The 25,876-nt window shown below is 39.6% G+C and overlaps 1 protein-coding gene across 1 annotated transcript in view; it reads left to right on the top strand.

Moving 5' to 3' along the window:
* The window catches only part of ZNF280D (zinc finger protein 280D), a 165,225-nt gene extending 140,217 nt beyond the window's left edge, over nt 1-25,008 (top strand). The window contains exons 26-27 of the transcript XR_001598546.2: nt 8,221-8,371; nt 24,901-25,008. The gene's annotated coding sequence lies outside the window, so the exon portion shown is untranslated. The remainder of the gene's footprint in view (nt 1-8,220; nt 8,372-24,900) is intronic.
* The last annotated feature ends 868 nt before the right edge of the window (nt 25,009-25,876 follow it).

Here is a 25,876-nt window from a genome sequence, read left to right as displayed (position 1 = left end):
GAAACATTCTATTCTTCAAATGAAAACATTCCAAGTAGTATTTTTAAATACAACATTATTCTATTGGTGGTGCTAATAGAATTAGATACACTCAGCCACATAAGCAAATCATGCCATATCCAACTGGTCTGAGAGGTTGAGGAAATCAAATATTATTAAATGTGATTTAGAGATGTACAAAGTTATCTCTCAGAGAGAAAGTCATTAGCAGGTTTACACTATATCTAGATTTTTCTTTTCTATTTTTCTATTACAGTATCATAAAGCTGTATTACAAAGTTGCTGATAATCAAGAAAGAATACCTGTTTCTAGACTGAAGGAAAAAAAAAACAACCAATTACACTATATCAGAAGTATTATTTTTTTTGGGGGGGGATAATAACTGATAGGAGTGATGAATGATTTAATTCAAGTACCAACAAAGAATTTTAATGAGAACATTTCACTTCTCATTCATTCATTCATTCTTCATTCTTTCTTTCTAATGCCCGTCCCTGTTCAGTGTGAGAGAAACAATAATGAGTAGGACATGGTCTTTCCCTCACAGAACTTGCAGTCCAGCAAGGGTGAACAATACACAAAAGCTAAGTACGCCAAAGTGATGGGCTCTATATAAGGTTGTGATGAGCAAAAGGCTATGGGAGCCAGGAGAGGGTGGTAGGCATCTACTGCACCAAGGACTAGGGTGACTGTTAAAGCACCCCAGGGCCAGAGGCCAGCCCTAGTCCCCGGATTGGATGCCAACCTAGCAGCTAAAGAGCTATGGTTACACTGTTACATGATTACGTGGTTACAATATTCAGAGAGTGAGACGAGCCAGGACCAGCAGCCCCAGTGTTGTGGTTAACAGATATTCAAGCAAGTATGGAGAAAATGTAAGATCAAGCCATAGCTGGGTTTTGAGAGGTAAGTGCTCTATTAAATATATAAAGAAATAACATGAGCAGGCAATGTTGGTACTTCACTGAAGTTTAAATTCATCTTCAACTTATCAAGATCTCAAGACTTTTCCTATGGTTTTTCTAAGCCTTTATAGTTGCCTGCATTATGGCTCTGATGTGGAAATTACTGTTGAGAGTTAGAAGTGAAAGATAAGCCTCTGTAAGAAAGTGGCTAGAGTTTTCACTAGCACCTTGTTTGGCACTTTCTCACCTAATTCTTTATGTTCTTTTTTCCACTCCTTAAAAATTACAATTCACCATTCTTCATTCATCCATTAAACATATATCAAGGGCATACTGTGGGCTAAACATTGAGGATACATAGATGATCAAATGCCATCACTACTCTTCTGGGAGTTCAATCTTGATAGAGGGCAACATGCAAACAATTCCCGTACCAAGCAATAAATGTGTAAGACATACACTGGAAACACAGTGGAGGAACTGACTGATCTGTCAGAGAAAGACGTCACAGGAGGTGACATCTTTGAACTCAGTTCTAAAAGATGGGCAGAAGTTTTCAAATGCAAGTGTGTCAAAGAGCTTTCCAAGGAGAGCAAACAGCTTAAGCCAATATATGAAGGTGCTGAATTGCACGAAATGTCTAAGAAAGATGACTTGCTTTAGGTAAAGATTAGAGTGGTGGGAGATGAGCTGGAAAGGTAGGTTGGGACTACTATTCAGAAAAGAAGAAATAATTGCATTGAAAGCTTTAGCACCTCTGAACTGTGGATTTAGAGCTAATGGTTTTGCCTCTGGTGGACCTTGCTTGGCTTCCACCTATTGTCTGCTAATCCAGTCATTGCCAAGACAAAGTTTTGAAGCAGGCAAAATGCATACAGAATGTCCCCACCCCGCCCCCCCGCCGCCAGTTTTATTGAGAAATAATTGACATATATCACTGTATAAGTTTAAGGTATTCAGGATGATGTTTTGATTTACATATATTGTGAAATAATAACATAAGAGGTTTGGTTAGCACCCGTCTTCTCATATACATACAATAAAAAGAAAAAAAAAAAACTTCTCCTTGTGATGAAAACTTTTAGAATCTATTCTCTTAACTTTCCTATGTAGCACACAGCAGTGTTAGCTATAGTCATCATGTACGTTACATCCCCAGGACTTATTTATCTTACACCTGGAAGCTTGTACCTTTTGACCACCTTTCTCCAATTTCCCCTTTTCCTACCCCCACCTCTGGTAGCCAGAAAACTGATCTCTTTTTCTATAAATTTGGTGGGGTTTTTTGTTTGTTGTTTTAGATTCCATATATAAATGAGATCATACAGTATTTGTCTTTCTCCAACTGACTTATTTTACTTCCTGTATGCCTTCAAGGTCGACCCATGTTATCGCAAATAGTAGGATTTCCTCATTTTTTTTTTATGACTGAATAATATTCCATTATGTTTGTGTGCGCATGTGTCTATATGTGTGTGTATCTCATGACTTCCTTATCCATCATTCACTGATGGACACTTGGGTTGTTTCCATGCCTTGCCTGTTGTGAATAATGGTTCTATGAATGCAGGGGTGCTAACATCTTTTCGAGTCGGTATTTCCATTTCCTTTGGACATAGCCCCAGCAGTGGAATTCCTGGATCATGTGGTAGTTCTATTTTTAATTTTTTGAGAAACCTCCATACTGTTTTTGGTAATGACTGCACCAATTTACATTCTTAGCAACAGTGCCTGAAGGTCCCCTTTTCTCCACATGCTCACCCGCATTTGTTATCTCCCGTCTTTTTGATGATGGCCATTTTAACCTGTCTCCCTTCTGCTTTCCCTCCCTTCTTCCAAGAATAACCTCTGTCTCCAGATTTCTTTCTAGCTTCTTTTATTTTGCTAATCTAACAAAGTCTGTTGGACTCCCTTTGTGGCTTTGCTGTGGGTCCAAATGAAATTGATAAACACATGTGAAAACATAGTAGCTTCACCATGCTACTTCTCATCACAATACACCTGGCTCTTAGCAGAAGTGTTCAAGATTTTGCACAAATTAATTTTTGGATCTGGCAGGTAAGTCTGTGTGTTTGTGAAGGAGGGGAAGAGATACTTTTGGGGCTGTTGAAGTCATTACCTGGATTCACACTTCACTGAGAGTGAAGAGCTTGCCACATCTAACCAATTACCGTCTCATTGCCTGAGGGTAGTTGTGGTCTTATCATCTGTAGTCTGGCAGTGGGGCAGCTATGCTTGATTGGAGCTTCAATGTACAAGAGTCATATGTTAAAATATTTATAATCATTACCTGTTAAGATGTAGTAAATTATTTACACTAGCAAAACCACCATCACAACAGATTTTATTCATAGAGTCCCACTATTTCATGATGAATCTGTAGGTTTCCTGCCTTAAGAATAATTGGTGTTTAATGGGATGCTCTGAACAAATTAAAGAGAGCAAAGACAAACAGACAAGACTATAAGTTATATGATGTTTTTGTTACCAGAACTGATCAATGATTTACCAGCAGAAGCATCAGGATTCTGTGAAACTGAAGATGCTTCCTGGACCTTACTGTTCTGCCTTTCTCACAAAGACCATTATAGGAAATAAAAATTTCTAATATGTTCTCCACGTTCTATGTGGCGGTTCTAGAAGATATTGAAATGAAGAGAGTGTTTAATATTATCAGTATGGCTAGGGGAATATAAGTCTTTCAGTGTAAGCAAAAACCTGCATTGTGGTAGTTAAGAAAGAGTCATTTGCCTTGCAGAGTGTATGGTCTAAGCCTTTCACAATCTCTGGTGGCAGCATTGGGAGGCGGAAATAAGAGATGATACTAATAAGCTCTGATCTTGCAAATGCAGAACGATGGGCCAAGAACTGACTATAAAAGGCTTTGCCAACTGGGGATTAGGGGTGGCACTCAAATTAAAATTGGAGAGCTTCTCTGTTTTTCTTTTCTGGCACAACATCTTTCCTCCCTACAGAGAAACAGAGGCCTATGGCAATCTTTTTTAAATTCTACCGTGAGTCTTTAGCTTCATGAGCGAAGGGAGACAGAGTTTTTCTTTTAAACTAACATGTTAAGCAGGTCAGATGGGAACTCTCCCACACCTCCTGGGAAAGATAAAAACAGTAACATGCTCTCAGGACCCTCAAGGGGATGATGTCACAAAGCAGGTAGGGGTGGGTATGTGGTGTTGGCCTTCACAACCTTTACTATGAGCATCCTGATCTAGGCTTGGGCTGCAAGGGAATATTTGAAACCACTTGTTGCCAAAGGTGATGAGCTACCTCTGTGCAGTCATGGGAAACAATTGTTGGAGATTAGTGAAGTAGAGTCTGGAGAATTTTGAACATTGTCTCTTCTCCTGAGTGGAATCCTTCTCCTCATTCGAGAGTTGCTATGTGCAAGGGAGGTTACTCCATCGCCTCAAATAAGAGAAAGCCAAACTGAGGGGCCACAGAAGCATTATCCATCTGCCACTTGGGCAGGCCTTTTGCTTATTAGTACAGGGCTCAACGAGCAGCAAGAGGGTTGTTTGGGCTTGGCTTATGTTTGCTGTTTCAAAACTAAGGTGAAATCTGGCTTCAGATCCCTGAGGTCTAATCAATTCAATAATGAACTCGGACAGCTTGATAGGCAATATTTCTACCCAATTCCCAGACTATTCTGTCCTGGGGAGATATTTTCTAAGTTGAAAATGGGGTAAATGTAATAGACCCCACTCAAAAATGACAAATCTCCTTGTAAAATCATCTATAAATGAATAGAGCTGGGGATGCCTTAAAATAGTCCTCTATTCTTAAAGTAATATTCAAGAGGTTTTTTTTTTGTCAAGAAAACATGATAGGTTTATTAAATGCCCTACAGAATAATATACTCGAAGTGTCTGCCTTATCTTATGCAATTTTTATATCTAATCTGAGTTGTATGTATGCTACTGCAGCTTCAAAACATCTGGGCACGGCAATTTTTTTTCATTCCTGCACCTGCAAGGGTAAGTACACACATAAACAAAAAAGAAATTAAATCTTCCACAGAGCTGGGGAAAAAAAGAACCCAACCAGCCATGAAGCTCAAGGGAGCCATATGACAAGTGCTGAGCTGTAAACAAGCTTGAGAGGGATTTAATTCTTATGACAAGTGCCAGTGGTGGCATCTCACATGGACTCAGCATATGCACACGTTTCAGAGAGGAGCCACACAGGATTTAACGCAAATAGAAAAGAAGAAAAAAAGAAAAAGCTCTCAGCGCATCAGCTTCTCCTCATCTATAAATAGCCAAGCAAATCAGGATGAGCTAGTGTTGTAATTATCTTGATTTTCAGAATTTTTGCCACTCAGAAGAGATTTTTAAAGTCTCCTCCCTGCTCTTTATAATTATAGCTGCTGTTCCAACCTCTGCCAAGGGTTGGTGGTTGCAGTGTGATATTCGCCAGGTGGCTGCTCTACAGCAGAGAAAATTACCAAGTTTCCTTGGTTGGTCCGGTTTTGTCACTTAGGATCCAAGTCAAAACTTCCGAGGGCAGCCATTCATCATCTTGTGACAGCCACTTCTTCACTTTTGCTTGTAACTTCTCAACTCTGGCACTGTGGGGCCTGCCTGCACTTGAGTAAATGACACAACTAAGGAACCAGAGTAGCTGTGTTCCACTTTGCACAGAATCACAGACACCTATGCCAGCAGAGGATTAGAAACCGAATCTTGTGACGGCCCAGAAGCTGGGCCCCGTCCAAATGTGAAATGCCAGGTTTGATGATCCCTACTCTCTTGGTATGTTCAAGAACTAGAAGAGAGGACGGGGAAGAGGAGTGGGGAGTGATTCTTAAAAACAGATGGGGGAGACTATAATAATTAGTGCATAGGTTTAGATGCCTTTGCCATGCCTTAGTAACCTTGGGTTGCTGCACTCAGATTTTTCTTTAACACTAAGCTCCATTTGGTTATTTTAATGAGACATTTTCATTTTCGGTACACCTAAGTTTTGACATTTTCCCGTCATTTTTTTTTGTACTATTAAAGCCATCTTGATGATAATTTTTGTTAATGCTAAGATGACTAGAGAATAATAAACAGGCTTTTTGTAGTTTGGAATCTGTGCTTAAATGTCTAGCATCATTAGCTCTCGTGATCTAGTTGGAAGTACTAATGCCGCAGGCCAAAACATAGATCTTGGATGGCAGTGGTGATATGGCGTCCAAAGGCCATGTTTCTACTTTTGCAGAACTTCCGTCATGCTGATAATAGTATTTTATGTTTATGTGATTCTGTAGTATCTCTGTGTACAGTTAGTATTATAATGAAAGGATGAAGAATCTGAACTAGAAGGTAGGTTTAAGCCATTTACTAGGCCTTTTGCAAGTGGCCTAAATGGTGTTCCCATTGAATTAACACTTGCCACAAGTATATAAGCTATTTTAATAATGCTTCGCATAAAATTACCAAAACAGAATAATGTGTATATAATGGTATAAGACCTTGAAAAAAAGTCTATATATTGCGTTTTTTATCTGTGAATGGGAAAGCTGTTTTAGTGGGTGACTGCCATTTTAAGACTCTGTTGGATATATACATGAATGTTGCATTGCATTGTACAATATGCATATTATCGTTAGTGGTTGCATATGGCAACAAAATGTTTCTTTGATATTAAAAAAAAGACATCTGTTATGTAGAGTTGAAATAAATTTTGCATTTTCTTGAAAAAAAAAAGAAAAAAACCAGACAGGTGGGATGGGAAACCCTGCCAGTTGCCTACCTAATATCTTTCTCCTACATCAAGGGTGGGCAAATAATGGTATGCTGGCTAAATTTAGTCTGGTGCCTGTTTTTCATAAATAAAGTGTCATTGGAGCACAGCCCCACTGTGTATTGCCCATGGCTACTTTCGTGCTACAAGGGCAGAACTGAGCAGTTGCCACAGACACCTTCTGGCCTACCAAGCTGAAATATTTACTGTATGGCCCTTTACAGGAAAAGTTTGCTGGTCCTTGTCTTATATTAACAGAATTTCAATTATGGCAGCCACGTGCCAGTTTTTTCAAACACTTCTTCCTTGAAGCTAGGGGTGACCGAATGGTCCAGTATGGCCTAATGAGATGCAAGAGAAAGTGATCTGAGTGGGGCCTTCAGGAAAGCTATTTTTTGTCTAGATTAGAAGAAGAATATTCCCCTGAATCTCTTTCTCTAAAGTCTTCTACCTTTGTGGTATCTACCTCCCTAAATATATTAGCTAAGTCCAGTGGTCAACAGTAGTGTTTGTGATGGTGGCAGCTCTCTGATTGAGCAGGTTAACATGATAGAATTTGGGATGTGAGCCCAGGTAGAACCAGGTGGAATACTCTCCAGTTCTGTATTCGAAGACTTTCTTTTTATTCCATTTATGAGGAAGTAGAAACCATTTCTGGGTGATTTCTATAGCACTCTCCACAGTACTTCTCTCCCTTTTCCGTGCTCTCCTCTCCCTTCTCACTCCTACAGTTCCTATGCTTGAAGTTGCAAGGGAGTAGTGAGAGGTTAGGAAAGTGAGAAGAGTGGGGAGTTCAAACAATAATCAATTTCTTTGATTATTACCTGATCGATCTAAATCTAAATCCATTAATGGACTTTTCCCAAAATGTAATCATCACAGTAACAAAATCAGTCCATACCAAAATGGTGGCTTCGGTGAGGACACTGCTACTAAAACCACCTCAGCTTCCTTACCTGGCAAAGATACCGAAAGAATACCTTGAGGAGACATTGAACTGCCTAGGCATTTATCATAAAATCAAAACAAAATCCAAAGAGAATATACAGTCAAAGATTTTCTCCTTATAGTCCTAAAAAGTCTGTAATCAACTATGATCCCATCTTGTGCAAGGCTCATGTTGATTTTTGAGGTAAAAATGGTGTAAAGTTTTGGAGTTGAATTCCTGTAAGCATTTACTGTTAGGAATTTTTCTTCATTTTTAAATGAAAAAAAAAAATCTTTAAAGAGTCTGATGTGGCTATTTGCATCAATGCTTTTTTCTCACAGACATCATTCAGGAAAGCATAAAAATGTTTTTATTTTTGGCATTATGTTTAAACATTATTTGGTCTATTAATGCTCTATTGATTTTGGTTGTAAGTGGTCTGTTGTTAGTTTAACTCTTCATAGGTGTCTACAAATTATTGTAGACTCTGGCTATCGTGTTTGTGAAGTTTTGCAGCCAAGCAAATGTGGCTAAGTATGTAAATAAATATGATCAGACTCTGTAAGTTATACTTGGTGCTTTGAATAATCATTCCCCCCAACGTTCTCTCCTCTTTCTTCTTTCGTGCATGACGTCGCATCCAGCACACTCCCTCATCAGACGTGGCTCTAAACGCAAGCATCGCCAGTGACACCCCAGCTTCCTCAACCTGCGTCTCTGAAAATACGATGGCAATATTCCCAAATTAAAACAAAGCACTCCAGAATTTAAAGATTCTAGGTCAGGATGACAAAGGTAAGCAGACTGTTTATCTGGGGGGAAAAAATCTGTGAACTTTGAAGAGCACTAGGATTTGCACCGCTATGAAGGCAAAATTCTAGTGACCCTCAAGATTCCTGCCTCCTGAAATACATCCCCTATACATCCCTTAAGTACAAGTAGAATCTGTGAATATGGGATATCACATATCAAGTTACTAATACGCTGACTTTTAGTTAATCAAAAGGGATATTAATTATATGGGTGGACCTGGGAGATTGGACCTTATGGAGGCAGCCCTGTAACTAAACCTAAGGGCAGGCAGCCTCAAGGAGTTGAGAGTAACCCCTGGCTGACAGCCAGCAAGAAACAGGACCCTCCGGCCTACAACTGCAAGGAAATGACCCTTGTCAACAACCAGAATGAGATTGGAAGAAGCCCCCAACCCTCCAGATGAGACCCCAGCCCCAGCCAACATTTTGATTTCAGTTTGGTGAGATCCTGAGCTGAGAACACAGTTTACCCATGCCTGGACTCCTAGCCCATATGAGATAATATATTTTTGTTACTTTAATCTGCTAAATTGGTGATAATCTGTTATGCAGCAATAGAAAATGAGTACAATCAGAAATGTAGAGACCACCTCTAATAATTGTTACAGCTATGGGACTCCATATTCCGTTGTGAGGAAGAAATGTCTCTCTTTAGAATTCTCCTGCCGAACTTTCCTGCTAAGTTGGCTAGATGTTGTACTTGCCTCAGCCACTGGATTGGGTAAGAGCTCCCCATCCTTGCTAGCCCAGGCATACTGTTTGAATACCTAAACCTTGGCCATATTGTCACTCTGCTGGGGTGGGGTGAAATCCGGTGTCACCCCAGTGGCAGAGAGAAGGAGGTGGTGGATAGTGAACAGTGGTGTTGTGTGTTGTTCCTTGGTTCTTGCCAGCCAACACAGTAAAGAATTACAGGTTGGCAAGATTTAGAAAAAGTAAGATTTATTGAAAATACATTTAGAAGGAGATGGGCTGCACTAAGGAAGGCTGCAGCCCTGTGGAGTTTAGGAGGGATGGGTTTCCAGCCAGAAACACTGTAACAATGCAAAAACGGGAAGGTCTGTTTATATTTGGGCTGTAATAGGAAGTCCAAGATGATCCCTATGTGAGGTCACCTTCACTGACACCTGGCTGCTATATAACTTTGCCTTACTGTACATACGTTTACCCAGAATTCAGTCTATTATAATTAGATTCATGAACTTCGAGGCATAGTCATGAGATTATAATGATGGTATATATAATAAGGCTGAAGTTAGGGGCAGTACTTTCTGCGGAAGTGTTTGTAGCTGGTTTAGTCAGCAGCTTTTATGGCTTTTTGCTCTAGGATTTGGGTAATTTATAATCCTAAAAGGGAGGTATTTCTGGGAGGTGCATAAGGAAGGTCTTCAAGGGAAGTTTCTATGGTTACAGAGCTGGGCCTTGGGTCCTGTCACTCATGCCTGACTACCTAACAACACCTTTGTAAACAGTCTCCTAATCAAACTCTCTTCACGTCCTTGATGTTTGACTGTGCTCTGTCCTACCAAGACCTTGAGGATAAAACACTAATAATGCTTTCATTCCCCAAGACTTGGTATTTGGAACCACTCGATCAGGGCACTTGGATTCCAGTCTCAGTTTAACTTCTACCTAACTACGAGAACATGGTCTTTTCAGGGACACTGTTTTGTTTTTGTTTTTTTATCTGTACAATGAGAGAAAAGGTTTAAGGTATATCTGATGTCTCCAGGTCTCATAATCCATATATTGGTAGGTGGTTTGTAAAATCCACTCACACTATGTGATGTTCAGAGGAAATGTAATTTTTTTATCTATGTCTGATCTGGATTTCCTCCTGAATCTCAACCCTTTTGTATTGAAGAAACTATATTTAGGGCAATCTAATGAAATAGTAGAATGATCTGTTTAGATAATATTCAATCTCTCTAGGGAAAAATGCTCAGCCTCTTGAATTTCTTAGTTCAGTCTTTAGTCTTTTCCCAGCTTCTTTCCAGGATAGCTTCTGGGTATATGAAGGGAAGGGACTGGCTTATGCTATGTGACCTTGTGACTAAGGGAAGTTCACTGAAGGTCCTTGGATTTTCTTGGTATGTTCTGGCTCCCCTGATCCCTAAGGCACTGTCTCTTGTTTGTCTCATTGGCAAACTTGTTTTCATAAAGGACCAGGTAGTAAATATTTTAGGCATTGTGAATCCTACGATCTCTGTTGCAATTACCCAACTCTGAAATTCAAAAGCAGTTATTGACGACGTGTAAATGAAAGGGTGTTTGCTTTATTTACAAAATAAAATAGGTCACCTGGTTGGATTTGACCCACGGACCGTAGTCTTCACTCTCTTTATTCACCTTTTGGAACCACCACCACCAGTAAACACACATAAACACAAGAAGACTAGGGGAAAAGTCTTGTATTCAGGGAAGCAAATGAGAAAACCACATGAATATTTTTTCTAAATTCTACCCCTGTTACAAGTGAAGTAGAAGCAAAATGAGGTAGCTGTACAAGACCTACCAGAAAAGCAGCCTCATTCCTAAATGATTATTTTCTCTTTTATTCAAATCGGGGTTGATGGCACACCTTACTCAGCAGATGGGGCTCCAAAAGACTCTGGGCTGTTAACTATCTAGTATACTCTCAAAGGATAAAACTTCCTACTCAGAAATATCAGAAACATGTGCTGGTGGCCCTAAGGCACTTCTGAAAGAGAGGCTATGGAGGAGAGGAAAGAACTTGTGCTTTAGGTTCTTACAGAACCACGTTATCATCTCTGCTTTGCCCCACCATTGCTATGAAATCATGGTATATAGTTCTTTACCGTTTCTGAGTCTCATGTTCCTTATTTCCGAAGTTAGCTTTGTTATATGTAATGTAAATATTGTCTAGAATAGGGTCTTATATGTATATAGTACCTGCTCAATAAATGGACTTCGATGGCTAAAGAGCTATTATCAGCAAAAGTTTAAAATGTCTTTACTTCAGTCAAACTAGTGGTTACAACTGTTTGTAAACTGTTTTTGCAAGGGGTTTTTAGTGAGTCGAATTGAACTTGGATTGAATCTGACAGTGCCTTTGTAAATGTTCACTACCTTAGACTGTTTTTTCAGTCCTTACAGATGACCTTCAACAGAGGAAAGCAGTGATAGGTTGGTTGGTACTGGATATAGAGTACAATTTGTGATAAGAATTGCATATAGTTGTTCTTTCTTAAAAAAAGATTTTTTTTGCCTTTTAAGTATTTAAATCATAATTCTTACTTGGCAAAGAATAAATGCATCAGCAGAACATACCACTTTAATTGATCAAACTGATATTTAGACCCTGCAGTTCATGTCAAGAAAGGAATAGGTTTCAGGAATGTATAAGTAATTCAGTAGTTTTAAGGGTTATTCCCATTTGTTCTTTTTGCAACAAACAGACAAGAAAATCTTGCCCCCCCACACACACTCTATTTTCCGGTTTTATTCTCAATAATACTTACTAGGAAATGCATTGTTAAATGAGATCAAATAATAAATAGGTTTAGGTTCAGAACCGTTTAAAAGTTGTACCAATTGTTGCATTTCCCACAACAAAATCACACCACAAAATTAGATTCAGTACCAAGCTCACCGATACTGAGTCTTACTCCACTGATTTCTATTCTCTGTGGGGGAGGCAGATTCAATATTATTGCCTGAAGATTGTTTTATGGATTTTAGTTTCTTAATTCCATGAGAGACTTCAAATGGCCACAGCTGCTGGGCTTATCAAAGTGTAGCTGCAGACATCTGCACTGTGTGTCCAAATGTTTTTGATATTCCCTATTCTTATTTAAGAATAATGTTACTGACCTTCAGCTCAATCAGTTTAACTTTACATTGAGAGTTTATTGGGGATAGTGGAGGTGGGAGAACAGTGAGTTTCATGATGAAAGCTCATGTGCATAGGTAAAAAGAAGTCTTAGGGGAGAAACTTTGTTTATGAGAGTGAGCAAGTAGACCCGAGAGAAGAAAAATTATACCTGCGAAGGCTGCCCAGGTAAGAATTCCATAATAAGAATGAAAGAAGTATAAGAAACAGGAAATAAATTTGAGAAATGTATTATACATTCTTGGTCCATCCATGGCCATTCTCTCTTTCCTTTAATGCTCTCTGCCCTCTCCTAGATGCTTGGACCTGGTCCAGGGACACCTTCCCTAACCTCCCCTTCCTGTCTGCCATTTCCTTCATCCTCATTAGGATGTACTTCTGGATCCCTGGCCCAGGTAATGAGTTGCTAATGTGATGCTCTGATAGTGGGTATAAATATGTTGGTGTCTGCAAGGCACTGTCTTTAAAGTCTACGATGAGGATGTGTATAGCCTGGGACTTGTCTGACTCTGATGGAGAAAAACCAACCATGGAAGCAGGACAGCCGGGGAAGATCACTGTGGGCAGGAAGCTGCACTGAAATATCAGAGCCCCTCAAGTCTTTCCTGGTTAGCTTAAGTGACAAGCCAGCCGAAGTCATGCATAGTCAGAATTTCAGGTTTAAGTTTGATGAGGTTAAAGTTGCAAGACTGAGAGAAATTGGCAGTTTGGGAGGGCACAAAGATGATGGCAATCATAGCAGCAGTCCACTAAGAGAAAATCAAGTGGTCAAAGATACTAAGAAAGTGTAGCTTCTAACAGGTGCCTGCTGCTATTTCTAGAGCAGTAAAGATGGAATTCCACAAAAAGGAGAGGAAGTGGCAGGACCCTTGACACGGGCTGGAACTTCCCTATGTCTTTAGCTTCACAATTCCCCTCTCTCACTACTCCAGCTTCCATAACCCTGCACACTGGTGTTTCCCCAACACTTCTTTAAGAGAGTCTCTGGGCCTAAAGATAGACACTCATTAAAAATCTCTACAGATTCCCACAACTGAGAATGCTTTCATTTATTCAATTAATAGTTGTAGGAAGCTTGTATATTCTAGGCATGTCCTAAGAACGCTAAGATATGACAGAAGCATGTCCCAAGTTGCTCGTGATCTAGTCCAGGAGAAAGATATCTAAACAAGTAATTGCAATGTGTGATGCATGCCCCGATAGATATATGTATGGGGGGAAGAGCAGGTGAAGGAGGAGAAAGTTCAAGGAAGGTATTCACATAAGGGGCCATGTTTAATTTGTCAGTTGGACAAATGGAGAGAAAACATCCCAGTGGGAGTAGCAGGTGTGAAGACCCAGAGGAATGAAACAGTCCAGTGCCTCCTTAGGGAAAAAGTTCAGTTAGGTTGAAGGGAACACAAACGAGTCAGATGATGAAAAGTTTTGAAAGTATTGCTAAAGAGCTTGGGTATTATCTAACGGTGATGGGGAGGTTGAGGAATCCTGACACCTTTCTGCTGTGAAGCAATAGAGATTCATCTCAGGCAGGTTAATGCACTGCACTGTCTTTCCTTCTTTCTGTGGGCCTGCTTCCCCTCAGGTGCCAAGAGCTGAGGTACTTTTGGTTCATGGAATCCTGTTGACATGGGTCTATACGTAGCCCCTCACTTATTTCATTGTATTTCAATTTTATTTCATTTCCCCCTTCATCCATGATCCCCACATCCCTCCCTTCCTCCCCACAGAGGCATCCTCTCTGATGGATTTGGCAGGTGTCCTTAGATATTCAGGTATCCTTGAAACTGTGCTGTTTTGTATGTGTATGTGTTTTTAATCCACACAAACAGTATTAGGATGTAACTTTTTTTTCTTTCAAAACTGTGTTTTATGATCTATCTTGTGGCTCTATGTATATTTAATTTATTGCTTCCTACTTTTGCATTATATCCCACAGAATCTATTCACATTTTCTGATCTTTTCCCCTTAAGCTGAACAAGAAGTGCACTGCCCTTGAGAACAAACAATGCAGCAATAAACATCCTCGTATATATCCTATTATGAATCAGGGTAGGAATTTCTTTAGGATATACAATCAAGACTGGGGTTGCAGGTATGAGGTTTGTGAATCTTTGGTTTACCAATTAATGGCAAATAGCTCTCCAAAACAGCTATGCCAGGTTCCACTCCCACTAATAATATGTGAGAGTACCATGCCCCTTGATCCTTATCAACATATAGTATTTTCTGACTTTGTAATTTTTACTAAACTTATGTATGTCAAGAGGCATTCCATTTTAACGTATATTTCTCTGACCGCTAATGTGATCGAACATCTTTGCAACGATTTGATAACTGTTCAGATTGTCTTTTATGTGAATTTCTTGTTCATGTTCTTTATTTTTCTGCTGGACTTTCTTTCTTTTCCTTATTTATTTGCAGGTCTCCCTTGTATGTTTAGATGTTAATCCCTTGGCTCTTTTAATCGTTACGAATATATTTTCCTAGGGTGTCAGCTGTTAGTTTTGTCCATAGTGTTCTTTATTGAACAGAAATATTCAGTTTTGATAAAGTCAAATGCATCAGGATTTTTTTTTTTTTACCTTACAATGTATACTTCTTAGGTCTTATTTAAGAAGTTCTTTCTAACCTCCAAGTGGACAAAGCCACTCTTTACATTTTCTTTTTTTGGCTCTATAGTTTTAATCTTTTATTGATCTGATGTTCACATCTGTGTATGATATACAGTAGGGATCTAGATTTGTTTTTCTTCAAATAGTGAGAAAGTTACCTGTTGGTTCGTAAACTGGCCCCTGAACACAGAGGGCAAGGAGAGACTGAAGAAAGGAACAAACCACTCCAGATTGGTAGGTGGAAGTTTTAATAAGCAAGGGAGCTTACAACAGAGACTTGTCTTGGGTCGCCACAAGATAGATCTCTACTTCCTCCTATCAGAATCTTAAAAGTTTATATAGAGGTCTTACCTGGGTTCAGTCATGTATTCAGTCCAGATGGTCTCAACAACATGTTACTCTCTCTCTCAAGGCTATGTCCTTGAAATAGTTCCTAGTGTGGGAATGGCGGGCAGAGCATACGCTCCAAGGCCAGGGAGGGGGTGAGGAGCCTCTGACTGCCTGGGTCCGGCTCCTCTCGATGACCCCAACATTCCCCCAACTCTATCTACTAAAGAATCCATTTCTTTCCACTATATGAGGTGTCACCTTTTTTCATTTATCAAGTACCCATATATATGGGGGTCTATTTTATTCCACGGTTCTATTCGCTTATGTCTATGGCATTGCCACAATGTTTTATGATAGCTCTTATTTCTGATAGGGTAAATGTCCCCCAACTCCATCCTTTGTTTTCAAAATCGATGTTATCCCATGGACTTGCATTCTTCCATATAAATTTTGGAATGTTTGTCAAACTCCTCAAAAATTGCTGCTGAAATTTAAATTGAGATTCCCTTGCATTTATGGATGAATTTAGGGAGAACCGATATTCTAAAACATGTAAGTCGTTTCATTCATTAACAGGAAAAATCTTGACATTTTCAGATTGTTTTTTATATCCTTTAAAAGTTTTAGATTTTTTTCATAGAGGTCTTATGCATGATTTATTTCATTCCTAGTTATTATGTAGCTGTTTTTATTATTGTGAATGATGTCACTGCAAAAATTATTTTTTTTTCTTTAGTTGTTAGTGTAATGAAAACACAAGCTCTTTTATTCTGACACGCTGTTGATTCTAAGAATTTTCCATGTAGGTGATTATGTTATCAGCACAAAATGATACAATAAAATTCTCTTTCCTTTCAATTCTTTTAATTTCTTTTTCTCTCTTACTGCACTGGCCAGGACTTCCAAAATTATGCTGAATAATAAAGGTGATACCTGTTTTCTTGCCTTGTTTCTGATCATAAAATAGTTGCATTATAGTTTTTCTAGAAAGTATAGGTTTACTGCAGGTGGCAAAATAGAGCCTTAAATTCCAGAAATTTCCAGATAACTATGCCTAGTTATCTGAGAGTTTATATTTTTACATTACAAATAGTTGTTGACTTTTTAAAAATGCTTTTTAGGGTTCTATGAGATAATTATATAATTTTTTTCCTTTTTGGTTCATTAATATGGTGATTTACATGGACAGTTTTTCTGTTATAAAATTATTCTTTCCTAGAATAAATCCTATTTTTTATTAATATATTATTTTAAAAAATGCAGCTAGATTCAGTTAGATATATATTTTTTTAGGATTTTACACCCACATATGAAATGGGTATGTTTTCTTTTGTATTGGAATCCAGGTTTTATAGACTTCATAAAGTGAGTTGAGAAACTTTCATTCTTTTTCTCCTTTCTGGAACAACTTGTATATGGTAAGAATTGTATATTCCCAGAAAATTTGGTACAATTTACTTGTATAACAGTCTGGGGCTGAAGGAATTTTATACTTTTTATGGAAAGCTGAATTCTTTCATTATTTTTCCAGTTTCATTAGTGGTTTCATCTATTCATATTTTAGATTTCGTCTTGCATCAATTTTGGCATTAGTATACTTTTAAAGACATTTAATAATTTTGTCTAGGGTTTCAAATGTATTAGTATGTGTATATATGTGTGCGTATAATTTTATTTTCAATTATAGTTAACATACAATATTATATTTGTTCCAGGTATACAACACTGTGATTAGTGTTCACGTAACTTACAAAGTGATCACCCCAATAAATCTGGTGCCCCTCTGACACCATACATACTTATTACAATACAACTAACTACATTTCCCATGCTACACTCTACATAACCATGACTATTTTGTTACTACCAGTTTGTACTTCTTAATCCCCTCCCCGCTTTCACCACTTCTCCCAACCCCATCCTCCAATCGGCCGACCATCAAAATGTTCTCTGTATCTATGACCTTGTTTCTATTTTGTCTGTTTATCCTGCTCTCTGGATTCCACATATAAGTAAAATCATATATTAGTTTTTCTCTGTATGACTGTGTTTTGTTTATTTCCGATTTCTGTCTTACTCTTTTCCCTTTATAATTCTTGCCAGAAGCTTATCTATTTTATTGCTTTTGTAAAAAAAAAAAAAAAAATCAGGTCTTGCTTTAACTAAATTTGTCTATTTTTTGGTGTTGCTGTTGTTCAGTATTTTATTGACTTGTCATCTTATATTTATTATTTCCTTCCTACATATTTATTTGGGTTTCCTCAGTTCATTTTCCAACTTCCTGAGGTAAGAACTTACCTCATTAGTTTTAAATCTTTCTTGCTTTTTTGATAAATAGAAGTTTATTAAATCTATAAATTTCCTTCTAAGTAGTGATTTAGTGTGTTCTACAAATTCTGACCTGTATATTTTTAATACCATTTAATTTTAAGTTTTCTCTTTAACCAAAGGGTTTTGGTACATATTTTAGTTTTCAGACATGTATATTTTAAATTTCCTTTTCTTGTTATTGATATTTTATTTTGTTGCATATCATGTGATTCTTTGCAATTTATTGTGGCTTCTGCCATGTCCTATATTACATAGTTGATTTTTATGAATATTTCATATGTGTTTGATAAAGGAGTATACTTCTCTTAATGATGATAGATACATTATAGAGTGTATCTGTGTTCAAGTAGAGGGTAGGTAGTGTAGATAGATTCTAATTCTTAATTTCGTCAGTTAAATCTTTATATTTGGTTTTCAAAAATATAAACAAAAGTTGGCCATACAGACTTAAAAACCTCCTAATCCAGGATTGAGTGAGTGTCAACGAAACAAGATGGGGCCTGAAGTGGGTGATGGAGGAAGGAATTCTTTTTTTCACTCTCTGTATCCAATCTGAGTGTACCGTGCTGATAATTTATTCATACAGAAGCATGTTGTTTATTTGTAGTTGTTGTAAGAAGAGTGCAATTAGAGAATGAAGGAAGGAAACGAATGAGATGCTCACAGTGGAAGGAGATTTATAGAAAGTTGTACCACTTTAAGCCCTGTGGATGGCTTATAGCCTGGAGAAAGGTAATGTGCATATATGTAAATATGAATGTGAATGTGTGTGTGTGTACCTTTCACTTGGGAGCCAAACCGCTTTGCTTTTGTGTAGTGAGGAAAACCCCTGGACAAAATGAAAAATCTCTGGTTGGCAGGAATAGTTAATTACATAAGTCTTTTTTCATAGCTCTTGCCTTGTGTGAACAAATCTTAAACTTGGCAGACACGTAGTTGGGGGTTATACATTAAAGGGGTCATTGGGCCCGAGACTAATGTTTTTTTAAGCTTGTGAGCTCCCCTGGGGCTCTCAGAAATAGTTTGGAAAGTGGCCTTCATAGAAGACTGGATAAAAGCAGAGGAGGTCAAGGCCGTTGTATTTGGGCCATTAAGTGTTAATATGACAATTTGTATTCACAGGATGCTTCGAAATATTGGTTTACATTTGTGTGTGTATGTATTACCATATTATGTGTCTTTTGAAAAATATCACATGCATATAACTTTTTTGTAAGTAACATACGGCTTTGTTAACCTGCTTCATCATTCAACACTGCAGCATTGATACAGTATAATAGTCAATAAAAATATTACCAGTTAATACATTTGAAAACTTTAGGTATCTACCCACTACTAGCTTATCTGATCAGGCCCAGTTTGCTTAGCAGGGAAGCATCCAAACATTTGAATATGCAAATGTATGAAGCCAAATGAGACATCGTTTAATTCCTTTATTGTCTTACAGTGAAAGACTGCAAATGAGCAAGTTGATGGCTTCATGCCAATTATTTTTAGTACAATCTCTTTTATGCTAAGGTATAGCTGAAGGCAAGCCCTCGAATTCTAGTATGAACATGCAGCAGCAATAAATGAATATTTTAGGGGCTATAAGATTTTTTTCATGGGTTATGTTTGGAAATAAAAAAAATTAAGTTGCAACCGCTTTGGCGAATATGTTATAAACAACTGAGTCTAAATGTAAGAGTGTGTGTGTGGCCTCAATCCCAGACGTTGCTTCTAAAAGACCCAAGTACTAGGGTCCACGAACCTCCACCCCTCCACCGTGTGCTTGCCTTCTTCCTATCTTTCTAGATTAATCTTTTATCACTCGTCCCACTTAATTCAGGTCCACACCTCCCTCCAGTTACACAAGTTTACCTGAACAGAACAAGCATTTTCACATTCAAGGAACATGGCCTAGGGACTATCTTCAGACACCAAGGCCAGCAAACCTGGCAGTACAATGGCAGCAACACCTCAAAGCTCAGAAGATTGGAGACTGACCTGCAAGCTGGCAAGAGCCCAGGGCTAAAAAGGCTGAGGTCATGACCCGCAGCAAGACAGCTGCACTTCCTCTTTTCCATCAGACTGTGTGTTTAACTTCATCTAGCCCTCTTGCAGGTTGGTTCTGTTAGTCAAAACTGTGACCACAGCAGGGCCCACATAAAAACCCCCTTTCTTCAGCAAACCGTGAAGTCCTGTCCTGATGACAGCTCATTGGGAACATCCACTCAGATTGAAAGGGAGACATTATTCATCTTGAAGAGAATGAACCCATCAGGGTACTTAACCTATTTATTCAAGGGTGGTTTTCCCACTTCCAGGGGGGGAAAAAGTACACTATTTCTGTGTTTAAGGAACATCAAGAATTAATGAACCTCATTCTCTTTTTCTTACCCAAGGCACATCACTGCTTAAAACCACAAAGTGCTGACCTAGCCATTGATTCCAGAACCTGGGGCCTCAGCACCGCATTTTAAAGACTCATCCTCATAATAAATTACTATTTTAATGATAGTCCTGGTAACATATGGTGAATGGAAAACACTTTCTGTAGATTAAGCAATATAGTTCCCATTAATGGTTTACTGTACTTGAAACCTAAAAGAGATTTAACTAACTGTTCATTTGGTACAGTTTCTGCTGAATTATTTAAAACACTTCCTTACTGCTTTAACTTTGAATTTGCATTCGAAAGTACAATGCCAATTAGGAGTCCTCCATAGCCTCAAACGCTCTAAAAATAAATACAGGCTAAATCCCAACCACAAATACATTTCTCTGTTTATACTATGACCTTTCTGTTATCTTAAGCTTAGACAAAATAAACAACAAGAACGAAAAAAAATGTGCAGAAGGAGAGAGCCAGGTTAGGAAATTATTAAGGTAACAAAAAAACTAAAGTCTTTTTGGAAGTGCTGGAGACACACAGTTCAGAGTTCTATGTTTAGGTAGAAAACTCAGAGTTTACATTTGACTGGTTCAAGTGCCACCATCTCCAGAATTACATAATGTAATATATAAATATAGGTGCTTATGTAAAACTAAAAATTAAAGATATTGGCTCGGTTGGCCGATTTGAATTTTATTTATTGTAATAAATAATCAAAAGTGAAAAGCAGATGCAAGGCATAATTTCGACTATGTTTTACTCGTTTGTTTGTTTTTGTAAAACTGAGTGTTTCTCTTGCTCTCCCCACGCACTCCTGCCCACCCCTTCCACTTTTTTCTCATTATGTGAAATGTAGCTACTGACTTTAAGCCTGGTACCTTTCTCAAAGCAGACCCAAACTGTTTCGTAGTCCTTATATGCACTTCTCTGGCTCCCGAAGAAACCTTTCTACAAGGCCACTTCCCCTACCTGAAATGTCTGTCTCTTGCTGCCTCCCTTCTGCTCCATTCAAAGTACTCTACTTAAGGAAGCTCTTCCATGAAAGAGTTCTCAACCAAACCCATCTGATCCTAATGCATGTCGACTTTCCTAAAATAGTTCGCACACATTTTCACTTGGGTACAGCTGATTAGTACAGTGTCTTCCTCACAGTCACGGTTCAGTGAATGTTACTGCTAGACAACTGGAAGCTGGGAATATCGATTTGAAACAGAGTGCCATCTACTGGCATAAATGCTACATTATTATCAACATGATTACATTCTCCCTAATTAATATACGTATTCAGTAGATGCACACACACACACATGTTCTCACAGTTTGATTAAAGAATAAGGAATATACTATATCAAGTCAGTACTTTTCTCCCACCTTTAGTAAAATCTATGTTTTCAAAAATAATGTCAATGAAATAAGAAAAGATCCCCATTTGGATCTTCTAAATGAAACCATCATCTCCAAAAAAAAAAAAAAAAAAAAAAAAAAAAAAAAGAATGTGAATTCTCGGATATGTTTCCTGGATGTTTTGTAAGTCTTTCTTTTTATTTATTGAAACAAAAAATCATATATATACGAAATAAGGAACTAAAACAATATACAATAAAATATCTGGCTGCCATTAAGTTCCTATGGAAATGGCACTGTTTTATGAGGAAGACTAGTTTTTGTTTTTTATTCGAATAACTTAGTCCTTCCATCATGTGAGCCATATCGACAGTCCTGACAATATCTTTTAATCATAAACTTCTGAGTGACCGTGATTTCTCAGCACAAAGTGGAGGGATATATAAGAGAACAATGTGAAAAATATTTAGTCCCTGTTTATCAGGCTAACATTTTAGCCTATTAAATAATTTTTCAAACCCTTTAATAACTCCAATATTTCTAATCACTATAAAGCAAATCACATTGCGGGTAAATTTAAACTGCACAGAAGTGGGCCTGTAAATTAAGAGAAAACTTTTCTTTCCTTGCACAGAGGCTGATTTAGGTAGCATGAGATCATTAGTGACCAAGCAGATGCCCCAATCTATAACCCAGAGACAGCTCTCAGCTGTACAGAGAACCTTTCATTTCCTACAGAGAGGTGAACTCAAAACTTGTCACTGATTTTTGCACCCTCTTAATCTTCCTGTTTATTCTGTGCTTCATTAAAGTCAATCTCCACAGGGTAGACTGTCATCTGAGCTCGGCCTGTCTTGCTGTCTGCTCTCTCCAGAGAGCATCTTTCATCCTGATAAACGGGCTGTGAGCTGAGCATGTGACTGAGCTCCTTAAGGTAAATAGATTACAGAGAGCTGCTCCTTCCACACTCAGCAGAATTTGATAAGCAGGATCCTTTGACAGACAATGCTTCTCCAAAAGAAGAGGATTCAGGTTTGCTGTTGCAAAATGAGATAGAGGATATTTATTTTTATCATTGCGTCATATCATATCTTTAAGGCTGCATTAGCTAGTGTCATTCATCTGCCTAGTGTCTTCCACAGGGTTCAGCATCATTTATAGGATGTTTTCTGTGTACCAGGCTCTGTGATAGGCACTGGAGAGATAAAGATACACATAGGGATGGAAGATGGGGCCACAGTAGGGAGCAAGATGAAGCCCGTGGGAAGCCAGAAAGCATGCCACCATTACAACAGCAGTCCGTGTGGCAAGTTTAGTGTGCACCTCTCTGCAGACCATGGCATCCCAGAGCAATTGTTATGTCTGGATGAAGCAATACTAGGGGCTCAAGACTGGTTCCTAGGCAGCTCTATTCCTACGGTCTCTCCTGTTAAGACATAAGGCAGCAAGCTTACCCCCAAGGGTACATGATTTTCTTGTTAACCAGACATGGACCAGAATCTAGAGAGGGAGAGTTTCATTTCTCAGGAAAGGAATTAGAGGCATCTTGGATCCCTGAGCTGAAGACAGTTGGGTTCCTGTGACCACCAGTGAAGCATTGGAGTAACTCCCCAATACTCGGATGGTGGGAACTATAAAAAAAAGACTCTCAGTGGATCTTGGCAAGGGTAAGAAGTTGGAAGCTTCCAACCTGGATGATCAGGGCAAGGTCTATGTGGAAGTGTTCCAGTGAAGCTCATTCCTGCTTAGCTGAGCAGTAAGATGTGGTCAAGGAAGACCCCCAGCCACCCCACCCCAGTTTCCCAAGGTCTGAGTTGCAGAAATCTAAGGGTCCTGATGGTTGACCCTTCTCAACATTTGCAACTTCTGCCTGGGAGTCTTGGAGATCAACATGAGGACAGGACAGCCAAGGAGATAGTACCCTATTCTGCGAGGGCCTTCCCTGGGCTCCTGACTTGCCTTTAGTTTACTTAGTGCTGATAGCAGCAGTGAAGAGCTCCACAGGCAGGACATCAAGGTCAAGGGCTGCAATGTTTTTGAGGCTGCCAACCCGTGTGAGTCTACCCATCCTCAAAGCTTGGTTCAGCTAACTGCTTTCCCTTTTACTCCTCTAGGCCCTTGCTGGACCACGTACATCTCTCCCTCCTCTGAGCTCCTCTTACAATGTACTGTTTAGCATTTCATTATATTAGGTTTCACCATCTACTTGTTCCTTATATGTCATGTTACAAGATTATATTGTCTTTTACTTCTTTGAACTGACAAAGTATTAGACATGCAGCAGGTGTCTAATACTTAATCTAAATTAGGAATCAGAATGTAAGAGCTTGTAGAAACCTCATAGAATAGAAAAGATTCATAGAATTGTGGCTTTATTCATTCCACAAATGTCTACTGAAACTTTCGAGTCACTGTGCTGGTTGCTGTGGAGGAGACAGAGCTGTCCAGAGGTGGGCCCAGCTCTCCTTTCAGTGAGGCATGAAAAACAAGATGTATGTCCCAGTCACCAAAGGTAGAAACCCATAAGGAAGGTAAAAATAAGTTTGCAGGATCTCAGGTGAGGGAAATAAAGGGTCAGCTGAGGAGCTAAAGGGTGGTTTTATGGAGAGAGTAGCACCTGAACCTGATTTTGAAGGATTTGCTATGCGGGAATGGGGGAATAGCTTTCAAGTGTGAATGCATTTTGGACTTTACCAAGCTTTACATTCATCTCAAAACCGGACCACAGGGATCAGCTGGCTCCCATCCATGGTGAGCCTGTTGAGGGTTTGCAGAGGTGGACCTCCCATCTACCAGAATCAGAGCTTTTCCATGTGGCCATCTCCAGCTCCCCACGCAGAGGGGGCTATCTTTCTCCCCTTGTTTCTCAGATTAACTTGCTCCCCGCGCCCCCCCCCCCCAACCCCCAAGAGCAGGGAAGCTTGTGGTTCCACTTGCCTTTGGCAGCAGGCTGGCTGAGATGAGCCCTGACCTTATCTATCTGGTCCAGCCCAGCCCCAGCACTCTAGACAAGGCCCACCTGTGGGCCCAGCCCCTCACTGCCCGCATGCACGTGGGGTGTGTTTACATTCGTGCCTCAGCCCCGCCCTGGTTACCACAGGATTCAAGTTGTGCCTGTGGAGATGAAACAGTGCCCTCTCAGTTTCTCCTGTATTCTGGCTCCAGTGGTTTGCACCTTCCATGGAGAGAAGCTAGGCCGACTGAGGTGACACAAGTAAGGAGCATCTGAGCCTCGGTCCTCAGGCTGTCCTCATGCCCTTTACTCCTCCTCGGGGTGGCTCTCCACAGCCTTCCTGCCTCCACAGAAGGGCCCTTTGCCCAAACCAGACACTCCAGGTCACTTTTCCTGACTCTTCCTGGAACTCGGTTCTGCTCCATCCCACCCCCAGGGGTAGCAGCTTCAGCCTGTTTTCTCTTCTGCCCACCCGGCTCATCCTCTCTGGGCAACTCCCGTGGCCTAAGCAATCTCCACCCTCCACCTCTGCTTACCTTTTTTCTTGTCTCCTCTTCCTTTTTCTCTTTGGATTTCAGGGAACAGGGAAAGCATCAGGAAGCCAAGACAGCAGCTTGCGGTGAGGGGTGGGGAACAGAGAGATGCTGGATAATGCACCTCTCCACTCAACTTAGAAGCCTGCCCCCACAATTTGCTCTTCATTCTTCCCTCTAGACCTGACTCTTCAGCCTCCTGCCCTCAACTTAACTGGAAGCTGGTGACAGCCATATCAACAGGAATTCTGAAAGTGGCCTCTGGATGAAAAGGGGGCCTCCTGGGCACTCCAGCAGCTGGTGAGTTACCCCTGCCTCCTGGTGTTTTGGCTTCTGTCTGGTAGTGCCCTGAGGCTTCTCCCTTAGGCCTGGGCAAGCTCTAATGCGCTATTGTTTTATTATTATTTTTTTAATTTTACTTTATTTTTTCGCTGTTTTAGAGTTGTGATATCCTTTTTAATCTGTTTAAGTTCCTGTATTCCAAAATTTAGTTCAAGCAAACATTTATATGTGGCAAAGAATATATGATTCGGTTCTAATCCTTTGGTAGCTGTACAGTTTCACATTGTTTGAAGCCGTCTTGTCTGAGGTAGGGCAATGAAACAGCTGTACCCAGTTTGCTTTTGCCCACCTTCCCGCTACTCCTTACTCTTAACGGCTGCTATGGATCGGAGGCTTGGCTTTAGCTGTCCGCCTGTCAGCTCCGGGGGTGCTGACTGGGGCCAGATGAGCTCACACGCTGCCCCTGAACTGACAGGTACTTTTAAACTCTTGCTTAGGACTTCCTGTGGATTTGGACCGAGTGAAAAGGCTTGAGGGGTGACCTCTGTGTTAAAATTGGCCCCAGAGGCCTGGCATTTGAAAGCGTAGGTAGCAAGGTCCAGACTCCTGGCCTGATGATGTGACAGTTCTAACTGGCGGTCAAGGACTGAGTGGGTGCGGTGGTTACTGGAACAAGGTCCCACCCGCTCCTTCTCTACTTCTACCCTGCAACACCCATGAGGGGTTGTTCAGTGCCTTAGGTTAGCTCACAGTTAAAATTCAGGAGCTATTCACTGGCAGAAAATGACATGAAATGCACAGACATTAAGTACTTAGTATTTATCTCATCAAAAGAAGTTTAACACCAGTAAAAACCAAAAAAACTCCAAATAGTT

Source organism: Rousettus aegyptiacus, unplaced genomic scaffold (genome assembly GCF_014176215.1).
Source record: "Rousettus aegyptiacus isolate mRouAeg1 unplaced genomic scaffold, mRouAeg1.p scaffold_m13_p_3, whole genome shotgun sequence".
In the NCBI taxonomy this organism is placed as follows: domain Eukaryota; kingdom Metazoa; phylum Chordata; class Mammalia; order Chiroptera; family Pteropodidae; genus Rousettus; species Rousettus aegyptiacus.
Note: the sequence above shows the minus strand (reverse complement) of the source record. Positions and strands in the feature narration are given on the sequence as shown.